Here is a 14,952-nt window from a genome sequence, read left to right as displayed (position 1 = left end):
AATCACTTGCTAAAAGAAACAAATAATAGGATTGAAGCAATTAAAGCCAGAATATCATATTTTAACAAAGGAAGTAGGGAAAAAATAACTTATTTAAACTTAGGATCAACAAAGCATAATGTCTTCGTAACTTCTGGGGCTCCTCCGAACTTTTTCTTCTCTTTGGTTGGGAGATTTCCATGATGCGAAGTTTAATGCTGCCTTCCAGTCCCACCAGGAAGATGTTAAAAGTGTCCCTGAATTCCTCCACATTTTCTGACAGCCAGATCCCATTGTACAGTGCATTGCTGACCCCTTTAACAGCAACAACAAAAAATAGAAGTTCAACTCTATGGAAACCTGCATAAAGGAATGTACAGCATTTTTGCATTGGGGGGTGGGAGGGAAACAGTCAAGCTGAGTTCCTCATTCCCTGACTATTACAGCAAGGGGCTGATCCTGCTCGTGCTGAACATGTGCCAAAATCCTGAGATAAGTGGCAGAAGTCTGAGCTGCTCAGCACCTTCCAGGATTAGGGCCTCTTGGCTGAGTTTTGGGCTAGCTTGGGTGGAGCCTGCATGTTGCTAAGGGCCTCCTGGGACAATCAAGTAAGTTTGCATCCCATGTGGAGGTTCTGCGGGGCTGGACAAGCGGCACTGTGCCTGGATAGGAGGAAAGGTTGCGCATCCACTCCATGTCCAGTGCTGAGAGCTGCAAAGCCAGTCAGAGTCAGGCCTTTACTTTTTTCCACTGGGCTTATAAATCCAGGGGTGTTTTTCATGGCTGAGTTTGGACCTAATTCTCCCCTGAGCAATGATGGCTGCAAACCAGCACAACCAGCAGTGAACTGGGTCACCATGGGGCTTCTGCTCTTCCCTTGGGGCCAGACAGCAGAGCACAGTGACCTGCTGGTGTTTCCCGGTATCACCTGCGGGAGAAAGGGAGGGCAACCTGGAGCCAACCTGCCCCGGGCTGTGGCATTTCTATACCAGCCCAGGCTTATAAAAGGGACTGTTGTAGCTCTGATTTGTGGTCCTGCATTAACCATATGCACAGTATTTGAATTTCATGGGACTTGCAGAGGGAAGTTGTCCAAATTAGCTATTTATAAGGAGCGAAGTCAATGGCCAGGCAGCATTTTGCAGTTGATTTATTCACTCTGAAACTTTAGAAACCTGCATGACATTTGTACAAAGTGTGGCTGTGCGCTAAATGTTTTATTCAGTACTTGTTTACAAACTCAGCACCCTGTGATGCCTAAAAAAGCCAACCAAAAATGACACATGCCCAAGAGGCACTTAAAATTCTTGCAGCTCTATTGACAACTAAATCACATGTATTAGTGGTTCTGTTGACTAAACAAAGACACTTTATATTGTAAAACTGACTACAGATAAGCTTTGAAACCAGCTGTATGTGGGTCTCGAGGAGTGCAGGTATCCAGGGTGCTGGAAGAGCTGCCTTGTTGACCTCAACAGCCACTGCACATGCAGGGAGTTTTTCCTCAATCCATTGCATTGCCACAGACTAGCCATGGATGTGATTTTTCCCTGCGAGCTTTAATCTTTTATGGCTGTTTTACACCTTACCTGCTGGGCCACAGGTGGATTTTACAGTCTCCATCTCCTCTCCTAGTGCCAGACAGCCATGTCCTTGCTAGCTTTGGTGAGTGAGAGACACACTAATGTGGGCCACCATAGGTAGAACTCTGCTCCAAACAGGAAAAAACAGCACTATCTTATTTTTAACTGTCCCTGACCAGGGATCCCTTGCCCAGTGGCACATTTCAGCTGTGGGGAAGCACAGCGGGGCTCTGAAAAATCAGATACTCATTTGCATCAGATAGGCAGAGCAGCCTTCTGCTTTGCTATGTCCTTCTCCACCCACAGGGATATTCTCCAGCGACAGGTAAGTCCCATTGCAGTTTTCTGCTTTCAGCTCTGAGGAATTGTGTTCCTGGATCAATCCCTTGGCCACTTGAGTTCAGCCAGGAGAGAGGAAAACATTGCCATAAATTTCCCTGTGAATGTAGGCAGACAGCTCCAGAAGGCAAGGGAAGCAGTGAGGGGCCCAAACAACCCTTGACAGCTGCCCTGTTCCTGCCAGGACATCCCAGAGATGCTGTTTCCCAGCCTGAAGAGCACATCCAGGAGGGAAACCACTGTACAGGCTGCCCCAGGTTGGCTCAGGGACAGCAGGGACCCTGATTGTCCCAGCATGGACAGCCAAGCTCTGACTAATGCACTCACTGTCTCCTGAGTTTCATTGAGGGCTGTTTACTTGCCTGTTTTAAGTTAATTTAACTACAGTGATCTCAGTGAATCTGACTGGACACTCCAAAATACCACCAGTTAATGCCAGTTGTGAACTGAGGTCTCTGTCATGGTCCGCGAGCCCAGTTTTTCTGTTCCTCCTTGTGTATAAAGCACTGTGCATTTTTTCTTTAATATAAGCGATAAAGTAATCCCCATTCTCCATTTCTATGAACAAATCCATTATGAAAGCTGATTTTATGACTTATCTCAGCCATGTCAGATACTGATGTGATAAAGGTCTTCCCAAAAGAGATCAAGCCTTAGAAGCAACCCTATTAACTGCCCCAAAATCCCAAATCTTTCTGATCAAGATGCTGGAATGAATGAGTCTGCTGGATGGGGAACTTCGATGAACTTCTCTGGATCTTAGATGGACAAACCTGAGCCCTAATGGCACAAAGCAACATCCTGGGTCTGCTCCCAGCAGTGGAGACATTGGTGTGTGACCAGCCTCAGTCCTGAAAAGCCCTCCTAGGAGGGCTTGCCTGTTTGTCCTGCCCTGAACCACAACAAATACCCAAGGTCCTGGTTAGGGTTATTAATCTAGAACTGGCTTAACTGTTGTTGGGTTTTTTGTAAATTATAGTTTCTTTGTCCTTTTTCCTGCCCTCCTCTTCTGTGCCAAGTGTTGACCAAGCGTGTGCTGTGACACCTTTTAACTGAGGATGGAAACAGGATTCTCTGGTGCACAGAAAAGTATAATTTTATTTGGGTAGTTTTTCTTAAGCCACACTAAAAGAGTAGCAAACTGTTGATCAGATTTACTAGGCCAGCAGTCCTCATCTGGAGTTACTCAGTGGAGGGTGGATTAATTTGTTGGTTTTATTGTGGAAGGCTCTTGGCAGGAACTGTCCCCCTGCGATGTTAAAACTCCAGCTCCTATTGATCTCTTCCTCAGCACAGGGGCTCTTCCAGCCCCAGCCTCTCGTGCTCCCTGGGCCCACTGCCATTGGCAGCTGGGTTTGCCAACACAAACACGAGGTACCCCCTCTCCAGACAGGCTGTGACTCATCACTGCTGGTGGCACTTTGCTGCCTACCCAAGGCTCCTGGCTGGACTGGTGGTGCCATGGATGTCCCCAGCACATGCTGCAGATTAAGGCCAGAGGTAAAGGTTGGATGCTGGACCTGCTCTGCCTCTGAGAGTAGCATAAAAAAAGGACTCTGTCTGGTCCTTGAAGCTGCCTTCCTCCTCATCTCACAGGACAGCTGGTGACAGCACGGTCTGGTCCCAACTCCCTGCACTCGCTGTTCACAGCATCAATGAGCCCCTTCCTCCAAATGGAACACCCAAATATGCCTTACCAACCAGGGACCCTGGTCATGCAGGCTGCTCCAAGGAGATGCTCTTCAGCATGCACCTTCTGTAGGTGGCTCCTTGTCCATGCACAGCTGAAAATATGATGCCTGTACTCTAAAAAAAAACTGTTTCATTTAGACAGTAACAATGTTCCAAGCTGTATGTAAAGCTTATTGCACTTAAAGCTGATAGCCAGACATTTAAAAGGGAACGTCACTGCCAGATCCCTTTTGGTGTGCAGCTGCCAACTGCTTGTCTCAAGCAGGAACATTGCTTCCACAGAGAAATACAGATAATGCCTTGGGACTTCAGCTTTATCTTGCTTTGGACTGCAAAGAGTCAAACCTTCCCCTTTGAGTGATATCCTGAACCTAGGCAGGACCTGCTAAGTGGATGGCCAGGGATCCCATCTTGGATGCTTATCACAGCCCTCAGAAGACCACACATCTCCTGCTGGCTGAATGGTTGGCCAAGCAAGGAGGATTTCTGGCAGCATGAGATGCACCTCTGAACATCAATGTGCAGGCAAAGGCTGCTGTGCTGGCCACATGCTTTGGGAGCACATGCACACACGCCAGGCAGATTTGGGCTGAAGGTGTACAATGGGAACAGCCTGTCTGTGTCCTATTTCAGCTCCCTTCATATGCATAATTAGCAGCAGAGGCATACTTCAGTTTTCCTCAAATTAAGATAGAAATCTCCCTGTAAGCATCCAGAACTAACAAGTGCTGGTTTTGACTTCTAAAATAACATATCTGAGTAGATCCCAGAGAGCAGGGAAAGCTCAGTGGGCATATTTGGTATGGTGATTGCTCACTGAAAGAAGCTGCTGTTGATGTACACACTGCCTCATGTGCAGCTGCTCAGTAAGCAGGAGTTAATGTTGTTAGACAAAAGGGCTCAGTTTGGCAGGGGGAAATCAATAATGTCAGGGAGTTTATTACAGGGTTATGGGCCACCTGCTAGAACTCAGCATTAGGCCTGTGTTGCATTGTGTTTTGGGAAGAGCTGATGGCACTGCACTCAGACAGGGCTAATGCCAGAATTATTATTTTATGCCTCAGCAGATGGCTTCTGCTCAGAGGTTTTATCTTTGAGTGCAGACATAAGACTAATCATCATTTGCTTTCTCTTTCTCTGCTAACGTAAGCTGGGCAGGAAGCACTTGCCAGTTTGATGATGGCTCCTTATTGTTTGGTTTATTCTGTCTGAAACAGAACAGCAAGAGGCACCAAGGATACAAAGGAAGATAATCAATGAGATATCTGTTATCAGAGAGATAAGGGGAAAAGCTGAGCTCAGAAGCTAGTCTTTCACCAGCCCATCTCTTTCTGTCTCTGTTTCAGAAACAAAGCCTAAGATATCCCATAGATAATTTGGAGAGGTCATGTTGGTATCTTTGGATTGTCAAGATTGCAAAGATGAAATGTTGGGAATGGGTTCATCCTGCCTTAGAGCAGGGTGATCTAAATCACTTCCTAAACTTCCTTCCAGCTCTGTTGTCTGTCACTGTCAATGCTGAGAGAGACCTGCTCCATCAATTAAGCTTTGAGTTAGGGAAATCTGAGGTCTATAATGCAACCTGGAATACCAAGAAATAGAAATCACAGTCACAGTGCTACCAGTGCAGGGCCAGCACTTTCTGTATTAGGACCTCTCAGCTACCTGATGTACAGGCTGGACCAGGCCCTGTCACCTGCTGAGCATGGCAAATACAGACACCATGGACACATGACTGCAGCACAGATGCTTGAGCACCTTGTTTTGTTACAGGTTTTAGGAGTTCATAGTAAGTTTTATGGCAAGCTTGAATAACAGCACATTTGGGAACTGGCACCAAACCCATGGTGTGCAAATGGAGATGTTCCCATGGCTTGCAGCACTGCTGTGTGACTGTGTGAGCCATAGCATAAAATCCTTGGGATTGAACTGGTATATTTGTTGTTGTTCTTCATGACTTTCAGTTGTTCTGCTTGGTTCCAGCTCGATTTGAAACAAAGCTCAGAATAAAAGTGAGGTGCAGGCCTGGCACATGCTCAGGCTGAATGTTCAGCACATCTTTCACCAGACCCGGTAGTGTTTCTCCAGGAACCTAAGTTAATTTAGTTCCCCATGTAGAACTAATGAATATAGCTGAAATAGCTGAACCCATTGCACAGATTCACTTTAGTCTACAAATGACCCTAATTTAACCTCCCTTATATTTACTTTTAGGAATTTAAAGCTGGGAGGAAATCACTTGCTGAATATCACACAGCAACAGCCACAAAAGCTTGGAGTCCCAAGACCCTGCTGCCAGCCTCATGGGCACCATTTCCTTCTCAAAATGCAGGTTCAGTATATAAAAGTCACATTGCTTTTGTTTGTGATGTGATCCAATTTATATAAACAGTAAAGTTTTAACGTGCTGTACTAATTTAATTTAACCCCAAGCCTTAATTCCCTGTGACTTCAGCATGAAGGAACCATCTCTTTGTCACTTGGGGCTGATAATTTTTTAGAAAGATTATGAACATTTCAGTGGAGGAGAGTTTGTGAGGTGGGATTAAACTGCTGCAGATTTGCATGATTTTGTGTTCCATTTTGAGACTTTACCAAATCCCTGAATCTGTGGAAGTCTGGAACCCTCCTTTGGGCTGGGAGCCTCTCCAGGAGATGCAGAGCAGTGACTTGGCTTTTCATCAGGCAATGAGTGTTGGCTTCTACAGACAACGTGGAAGTTCCAGAGCTCCTCTGTGGGTTCGGTATCCAAAACTTCACTATAAACAAGCTAATTTTTACAAAATGGAACTATTTCCATTCCTGCAGATACCATGAAATCCCTTTAGCAACAATTCTGTCTTGGAATTTAAATTAGGCCAAAATTCCTTTTTAACTGAAGAGTTATTGCCCTGATTTGGCTTCACTGGCCATTAGCAGTCCTGGCTGTTACACAGCACATCCCCTACCCATGGCCCAGAGGGTGACCTCTGCCAGGAGCTGTCCCTGCCTTCTAGGCTGAGCACATTAAGTCTTTCCAAGAGGTGAACTATTTTGTTTTAGTTTGCCCTATGTGCCACCAGATGCAAGGCATCACACAGTCTGCATCGGTTGGACCCAGACAGTGGCAAACAGAAGGAGACAGAACAGCTCTTTGGGGCTACTGATGCCCTTATTGGAAGTGTCCAAAGGTGGCAGGGTGCAGGTCTGGTTTTTAAAGGTGCTCTTCTCCTGGCATTTATTCAACAGCACATCTGAACAATAGGCTAGAGGTGTGAGTGATGTCTGCAAACCAGCGATGATCCACTTCCATTGATCTTTTGAGCAGCTAGCTCATACTTCCTGCCCTGACAATGGGACGCTTGTCTGCATTTAATAGCTTTTTTTCACCGTTGCTCTTTCTGATTATAGCTAATTCAACATACATTCGTATTTTGATCTTTTATTTTTTTCAGAGTCCACCTGCAGCTCACAGCATAACAGGGTCTGCTGAGATGCAGTACTTTCTTTTCATGGCAGTTTTGGAGATAATGGGTCCTGTCTGACACAATGGTGGCCAGCAGAGTGATCCTAGGTTTAACAGATTCACGTGGTTTAATCTTTACAACTTCCTTGTGCCTTTAGGGCCAGCATGTTAGGCTCAGTGCTCTGTATCACCAATTGCTGGGATTGTGTTTAATGACAGACACAGCAGACGGTCTTTGAGCTGGGGGATAAAAAAGAACCAGAGCATCATTAGTGGTGAGTGTTTCACATGCTCTGTAATGGCCTGATTTTTTTCCAGTTGAAGTCGATGTAAATATTCTGCTGACTTCAAAAGGGAACAGGGTGAGGTTACAGCCAAGTACTCTTGGAAATCACATCCAGTGCTTGATTTTTCTTGACCTGAATGGCAGTTCAGTCAGCTCTGCTTCCACAAAGAAGCTTTCAGGAGCCCTGGAAAAGCCGCCGCCGGAGTGCTTTTAGCCCTGGGTTCACATAGTAGCAGCATGTGAATTGTGGCAAATTTAGAGGCCGATTCAGTCCTCCCAAGTTTTGACTCCACTTCTGCAGATGTCTGGCTGGCATCACTCTTGCTCTCTCCTCACTAACTGTGAGGGAGTTCAGGGCAATGGGATTCCCATGGAGGTACTTCAGTTTGGTGGGGCGAACTCCTGCACTGGGGCAGCAGAATGTGGGGTACCCTCGCAAGACCTTTGGCTTTGCTGTTCATCAGCCAGGAGAACAAGCTGGTCAGAATGCCTGGAATATCTTTACAATGTAGCATGAGCTGTGGTTCTGTCTCTTCCCAGCCCAGAGAAAATGGTCTTGAATTATTTTTCTCCTTTTTCTCTTTTTTTTTTTCTGGGAAGGGGTGTTTTTTCTTTCATAATTTTGCACATTTTCTTTTGTGTTTGTGTAACATCATACTTAAAAAGCTCTATGAGAGTGGAAAATCAAACTTTTCTAAACATTTCCAAATATTTCCATTAACTAATTTTCTTTTGAAGTCAATCAGATTTGTCAGTTTGGAATTCTTATCTCCACAGCAACTTTTCCTGTCTTTGCCACTGACTTTTGTGAGCCCAGAGCAGTTGCTCTATGCAGTACAGCTTCCACCTCCCTGAAGGGGACTAAACAGGTCTCAAGTGGGTCAAGTGACATCAATTTAACTTTGGAACCCCAACTTCTTGCCACTCCCTCAGAGCCATGTGTGAGTGTGAGATGTGATTTGCTGCAACTGAAAAAACATTGGGAAAAAATGGTGAATGCAAAAATTGTATCTCTAGCCATTTGTTCACATCTCTTAAAGTGAAGTTCAAGCACAGCCCTTTCTAATTCATACACACACACACACACACACACACACACAGACACACACACACACACTTTGTTTTTTAAACTTTGCCACGGTCAGAAACCCAATAGTGCAATTGTTTCAGGACAATATTTTCAGCTTTCTCAGCTCCTTTTTTATTTTTCTGAGGAATCCAGTGTATCCGTGGCCATAAAAACCAGGTTAGTGCACAGTAGAGGCTTTCATGGCCACTAATCTTGATGACAAAATTATTCAAACAAACACTTCTTGTGTCACCGATATATATTATGTAAAACCTTGTGACTTTGATTATGTGTCTATAATACAGATTAGTCTGTTTGGGTGTTTGGTGCTGACCTTCAATAAGCTGCTAAAGTATTAGCAAGAATTTGCAAGTGACAGGCAGGCAGAGGTGCTGTTCTGCCTAATCCCATTCTCAAAACTCTGGCTATATATGTCTGAACAGTTTCTGCTGCTTTCCTTGAGGTACCAACCAGGTTCTTTCTTTCTCAGCCCCCTCCCAGCCACCTTTATCCCTCTTTCCACTGCTGTAATGTGTCACAAATGTTGGAAGATTTTACTAACCTTATGAATTAGAGCCAGGGAAACAGCGAGAACAAATTTAGAATAGGAGGCAGAGAATGTACCAGCTGGGAGGTGATGCTGTCAATCTCCATGGAGACCTCTTTAGTTACAGCGTTGCTAATTACTCTCACGAATTGTATAGTGCCTGGTTGAAAGCCTGGCCAAGTCAACGGAGAGTTCCAAACTGACTGGCTGTGTCTTGTGCTCATGAGGGATGCACAGGGCACAGCCCCTTGGGGTAACCAGTTATGATTTGCACTGGGGTCTTTCTCCTTGATGGCCAAAACACATCCTAAGGAGAATCCAAACACCTTCATCTGATCTTCTGCATGAGGCCAGCTTTTTCTAAAGAAAAGAGCTCTGGAGCTCTTGGTTAGCAGAACAGTTGTTGTTTTTTTTTCTCAGGCATGCAAGTGAAACATCTCTGTCATCTTGTGAACTTTCCACAGGAGTCAGCTCCTGCAGGAGATGAAGTGGGACAAGATTCACAGAAGCCTTTTGATTCCAAATGCCTAGACAGGATATCCCTCTATGCAGGATTCAGGCAACTAGTTATATTTGCCCCTTATCTCCAGGATGAACGTGTTTCATGAATTAGTAGGGCAAAGGGAGGGACTACAGACACGGGCAGAGAGGAATGCAGCCAAAAATTTGGAGAAAAAGCAAAGGCAGTCCCTTTTCTGCAGTTTTCCAGGTTAGGATGTCTCTGAGTTCAGAAGGGATTGGGCTGACACCTGGGGACACTGCTACAACCCCAACACAAGCAACAGCCATCCTCAGGGGGAGAAATTTGGTTCCACGACACTGCAGCTCAGGCTTGTCATTACTGGAAGCCAAACTGGCTTTAGGTACTAGTCCACTGAACAATTTCCTCTTGTTATCAAAATCTATTGGACTTCTTAACCACAAGTCCCTGAGCTGATGCACCACGCCCCTCAGGTTCCAGGTCTCTGATTTGTTTCTTCAGAAATTATTTATTATTATTCTACAAACAGAAATAAGATTAAATTAACAATTGGAAAAAAAAAATCAGCCACACACCATGCCTGATTTCTAAAGGCATTTGGCTGCCTGAGCAGATCTTTCCCTTGCAGATCACCATTCCCCCAAATATAAATGCCATTTTCCAAACTTCCTGTCAAATTTCACTCCATGCTGTAGGCGTGTGAAGCTGTGTGCATGAGTGTGTGCTCACACCTGCTTAAATGTCCCTCTTTAGACACTCAGCTCCCTTTGAACCCCTGCAGGATGCTCAGCAGTGCTGAAAATCCATGAGATGGCTGGTTGCAGTGAAATTCAGGGGTGCTCCAGGGTGCTAAAACCTGTCCTGAATCCCAATCCTCTGCACCATTATCAGTGTAGCAATTCCTTCCAGGTGATTTAGTGAAAAAGCTGTCATTTATGGTCAAAAGAAAGATGATGGGTGTGTTCCCTGCAATTCTGGAATTCACTGGAAGGATTTTTTAATCTCATCAAAAATAGAGGAACTATTCTTGAGTAGAGCCCTATGCACCCTGCCTCAGGTGCTCATCTTGCCTGGCAGTAGGCGGCTGGAAATGTTTTGCTTCAAAGCTCATTCTCTCTGGATCCTTTGGCAGGGAGTAGAACACAAGGGGCATCTCCAGAGGATGATCTGGCTGTACTGTTTTAGACCCTTGCCCTGGGACGAGATGCATCTGCCTCTGTGCTGCATGTTTCCCCCCATCAACATGAAGTGAGTGTTGGGTGACACAGGCTCAGACTTGATAACTTGGAGGTTTGAATTTAACCTAAATCACCTACAGACACTCAGAGGGGGCTTCCATGGGGTGAACACAAAAACTGGTGTAGTATAAACTGCTTCTCCCATGTGACTTTGACTTCCTCCTTTGAAATTGTTGCGTCTTCCTTCAAACTCATTGAAAGGTCTAGTGTGAGCAGCACAGATTAGCTTAAATCTAAGTGAATATTTGGCTTAATTCCATCTTTATTCTCCACCAGTCCTTCCATTTCCCTGAGCCTTAACCAGGTAATAGCTTTAAATGTGCGTGTGCATTAAGTACCATATCTAAAGTTTCTGAACCTAAATCATATTTCTCACACAACTGCAGTTGTGTCCACAATGGCAGTGTTGGTTTAAATTGCCAGAAACGTTATTTTGGTGGGGTGGGGTGAGGACCGAGTGTTTCAAATATGATTGTACAGCTGTCAGTACTACTGTGTAACTGGGAATTAAGCCTTTAAAAATATGTTTAATCATAACTTTCAGTGACTGAGAAGTTGGTTCAATGGGGAGGAATGGAGTTAGGAGGAGAATGAAACCTGAAATGCAAAGGGAATAAAAAACTTCATAAGCCTTAAAAAACCCAGGAGCAAATAGCAAACAGACAGACCATGGTTTCTCAAAAAAAGCAGAAAATAACTAATCCAGAGGATCAGGCACAGTCAGAAGCTTGCATAAAGACATATATTAACACAAAACCAACAAAATCTGGAAAACTTTCTGTGAGAACAAAGACTGGCCCAAGCCTCCCCTGTGGTTACTGCAAGGCTATGATAGCGAGGCGCTGGCTCTGCTGAGTAAAGCCACGGGCTCAGGGCTGTGCCCAAGGCTGGTGAACAAGGAGCACTGAGCACCTGTAAATCACAAAGAAAACAAAACATCACGGATCTGGGCTCCAGGCACAGGCTCAGAGCTCAGCGTGTTCCCACTGAAAGCCAAGGTCATTTAACATTTGGGAGGCAAAGCGGCTGCTCCAGCCATGAGCATCATGTGCAATTCCCAGCAGTTTCCAAAGGTGACGATCAGCACTCAGCTGGCACCTGCCCCACACCTGCAGATCCTGCAGGCCCTGTTGCTCTTGGCAGGGAGGTGTGTGTGCATGTATGCCTTGCATAGGTACATGCACAAACCCAGCTATCATATGGGAAAGGAGCAGGAAAAGGACAAGTTCTTGGCTCTGTTGGGAGCTGGTAAGTGTGACACTAGTGCCAATAAATGGAGAGGGGACACACGAGTACAAGGGGGTCTGAGGCTCCACGTGTAGGGCATGAGCAGGAGGTTCATGGTGGCGGAGGGGAGGTTTGAGTCAAGTGAACTCGCTGCTAATCCTCTTGCACACAGCCTTCCTTGAGGGAGGAGATCTCATGACTCCAGGGAGAAGTACACTATGTAACTAAGCAATGGTGAACCCAAGCTCCATTTAACAAGGCTTGGCACAGGTGCAACAGAGTAGGATACTCACCCCAAGAGAGCGTGAGAGAGAGCATCTCAGTGCATCACCCGCCGGCTTAGAGTCCTTAAAAGCCCTGTGTGGCTTTGGGAGAGGAGCTCAAGTAGAGGGGGGAAAAAAAGAAAAGAAAAAGAAAATAGGCCATAACTCCCCATAAAGCAGCTCCCTGCACTGGGTATCCCTGCACTTGTGTGGAAATGTTGCATAATGTCCCTTTGCACCACAGAGAGCTTTGAAATCTGCAGGATCAAAGCTGTATGGAGACACTATGAATGTGCCAAGACAAATTTAAAGGCATTTCAAAATTACAGCAAGAAGCACAAAGCCACACTCCAGGATCCTCTTGCTGTATCACTGTGACATCTAGTGGTAGTGGCATTGGAGAACAGAACAGGAATGGTGTTCCCTATTTTGGGCCTGTCCCTGCACTCATCACCTCCTGAGTAGCTTTTCCCCATCCATCTGAGATTTGTCTTGTATTATTTTGGAAAAAGCTCTTTTGCCACTAATCCTATGGGATTTTTACAGATGTAAAAAAATCGGGATTTAAAGCTTTCACAGTGTGCTTCCTAGAATGTATCACTAGGTCTCCACTTGTGTGTGCCTTGTCTTTGTTTTACAGTTTTATGGCACAGACACTAAAAAATTACAAAAGAGATCGTGGATTAACGAGTGATCATTTAAGATGCCTTTACTGAAAAAGCAAATGAGTTAAAATGCAAATATTCAGGTCACAGCAGTGTCCAGTTGAGGGCTGGTCTTCCAGGTCTCTAAGGTTTGAATTTGCATTTGTCATCAGGTAAATCTTGTTTGCAAACCATTCTCCAAATCCAGTGTTTTTCATACAGTTTGTTGAGTCTTTTGGTAGCAGCTGGGCAAAATTTTTGTTCAATCTCTTGCATGGGATCAAAAGCATGTGATCTGGTGATCTGCCACTGAGCAACTGTGTAACCTTTGCCACAGTAGTTAAAAATGTCACTGCTTACTTCTCCCTCCTGCTTTCATGAGGGTAGTTTGCAGGTAGTTTGCTGTATCTTTCTTACCTAAACATTTGGCCTGTAGGCCTCTGCCTCTCCTGACTGATTAAAAGGAAGATGAGTATTTGTGCTTTGAAGCTTCATTTATATGGAGAGATATTCAGGAACTGTTTGGATGGTAATGCTGCAGGTGTCATCTTCACCTAATGGTCATAACTACCAGAGAAGGAACAGCAGAGCAAAGCAACAGCAACCCAAGCCCTAAATTAAATGGTAGGTTAAAATAATGTCACTAATAAGAAAAGTAAGCAATAAAAGAGAGGCAATGAAAAGAAAATCTTAGTGAAAATTGCTCCTTGGTGGCAGACACTGATGCCAAAACAGAAAGTCTGGGGTTAAATAAGCTCCCCAACACATGCCACAGTGATTTAATTAAGAGTGTGAGCAACACGCTGGAGAGGGAAGGGCTGGGAACTGGGCGTGCCAGGGCTGGAAGTGTATGGGGAAAGCTGTGGATTTGAACCCATGCTTGTGGTCCTTTCCCAGCCCATGGCAGCCTCACAGCTTGAAGGCAGGAGCCAGGCTGCTGGCTAAAAAACACTCCAAGAAGGGCAAGGGCACTGTTGAATTTGCAGGCAGCCCCGACATGGGAAGAGATGAGGATCTTGACTCCATGTTTCAGAAGGCTGATTTATTATTTTATTATATATATTATATTAAAAGAAAATTATATATTAGAACTATACTAAAAGAATAGAAGAAAGTATTCCATCAGAAGGCTAGCAAGGAATAGAAAGGAATGAAATTATCATAAAATCTTGTGACTGACCAGAGAGTCCGAGACAGCTGGACTGTGATTGGCCATTAATTAAAAACAACCACATGACTCCAGTCAAAGATGCCCTGTTGCATTCCACAGCATCAGATAATTATTGTTTACATTTCGTTCCTGAGGCCTCTCAGCTTCTCAGAAGAAAAATCCTAGCAAAAGGATTTTTCATAAAATATGTCCATGACAGGCCACAGTGATAGATGATGGGTTGGACTCAAAGACCTTAGAGGTCTTTTCTAACCTAAATAATTCTATAAGGTGCTTTTGCCTGCAGGCAGTTTTTACCTGCAGCTTTTCCCCTCTTCTTAAGCGCTCTCTCCCTTCAAGCCCCCACACATGGCTCAGGATGTCAGGTGAGGGTAGGATGAACCATCAGAGGAAACACTTCAGTCTTGGATTTTCACCCTGTTCAGGCCCCCATCTCAGTGCCTGAGGTGGGAAGGCCCATAGAATCACAGAATCATTGGGGTTGGAAAGGACCTCTGGAGATCATCCAGTCCAACACCCTGCTACGGCAGGTTCATCTGGAGGAGGTGACACAGGAATGTGTCCAGGTGGGTTTGGAATGTCTCCAGAGAAGGAGACTACACAGCATCCCTGGGCAGCTGTTCCAGAGCTCTATCACCCTTAATGTAAAGGAGTTCTTCCTAGTGTTGAAGTGAAACAGTCTGTGTGTTAGTTTATGGTCACTGCCCCTCGTCCTGTCGCTGGACACCAATGAAAAGAGTCTGACAGCATCCTCTGACACTCCTTGGGTATATTTGAATGCATTGATGAGATCCCCTCTCAGTCTTCTCCAGACCAAACAGGCCCAGCTCATGCAATGTCTGTGCATCAGAGAGATGCTCCAGACCCCTCATCATCTTTGTGGCCTTCGCTGGACCCTCTCCAGCGAAGAGAGGGTCCAGGGAAGGCCACAAAGATGGCCTGTGCTGAGGAGCCCGGAACCGCAAACAGAACTCCAGAACAAGGCCGT

Source organism: Geospiza fortis, unplaced genomic scaffold (genome assembly GCF_000277835.1).
Source record: "Geospiza fortis unplaced genomic scaffold, GeoFor_1.0 scaffold244, whole genome shotgun sequence".
Taxonomy (NCBI): Eukaryota; Metazoa; Chordata; class Aves; order Passeriformes; family Thraupidae; genus Geospiza; species Geospiza fortis.
Note: the sequence above shows the minus strand (reverse complement) of the source record.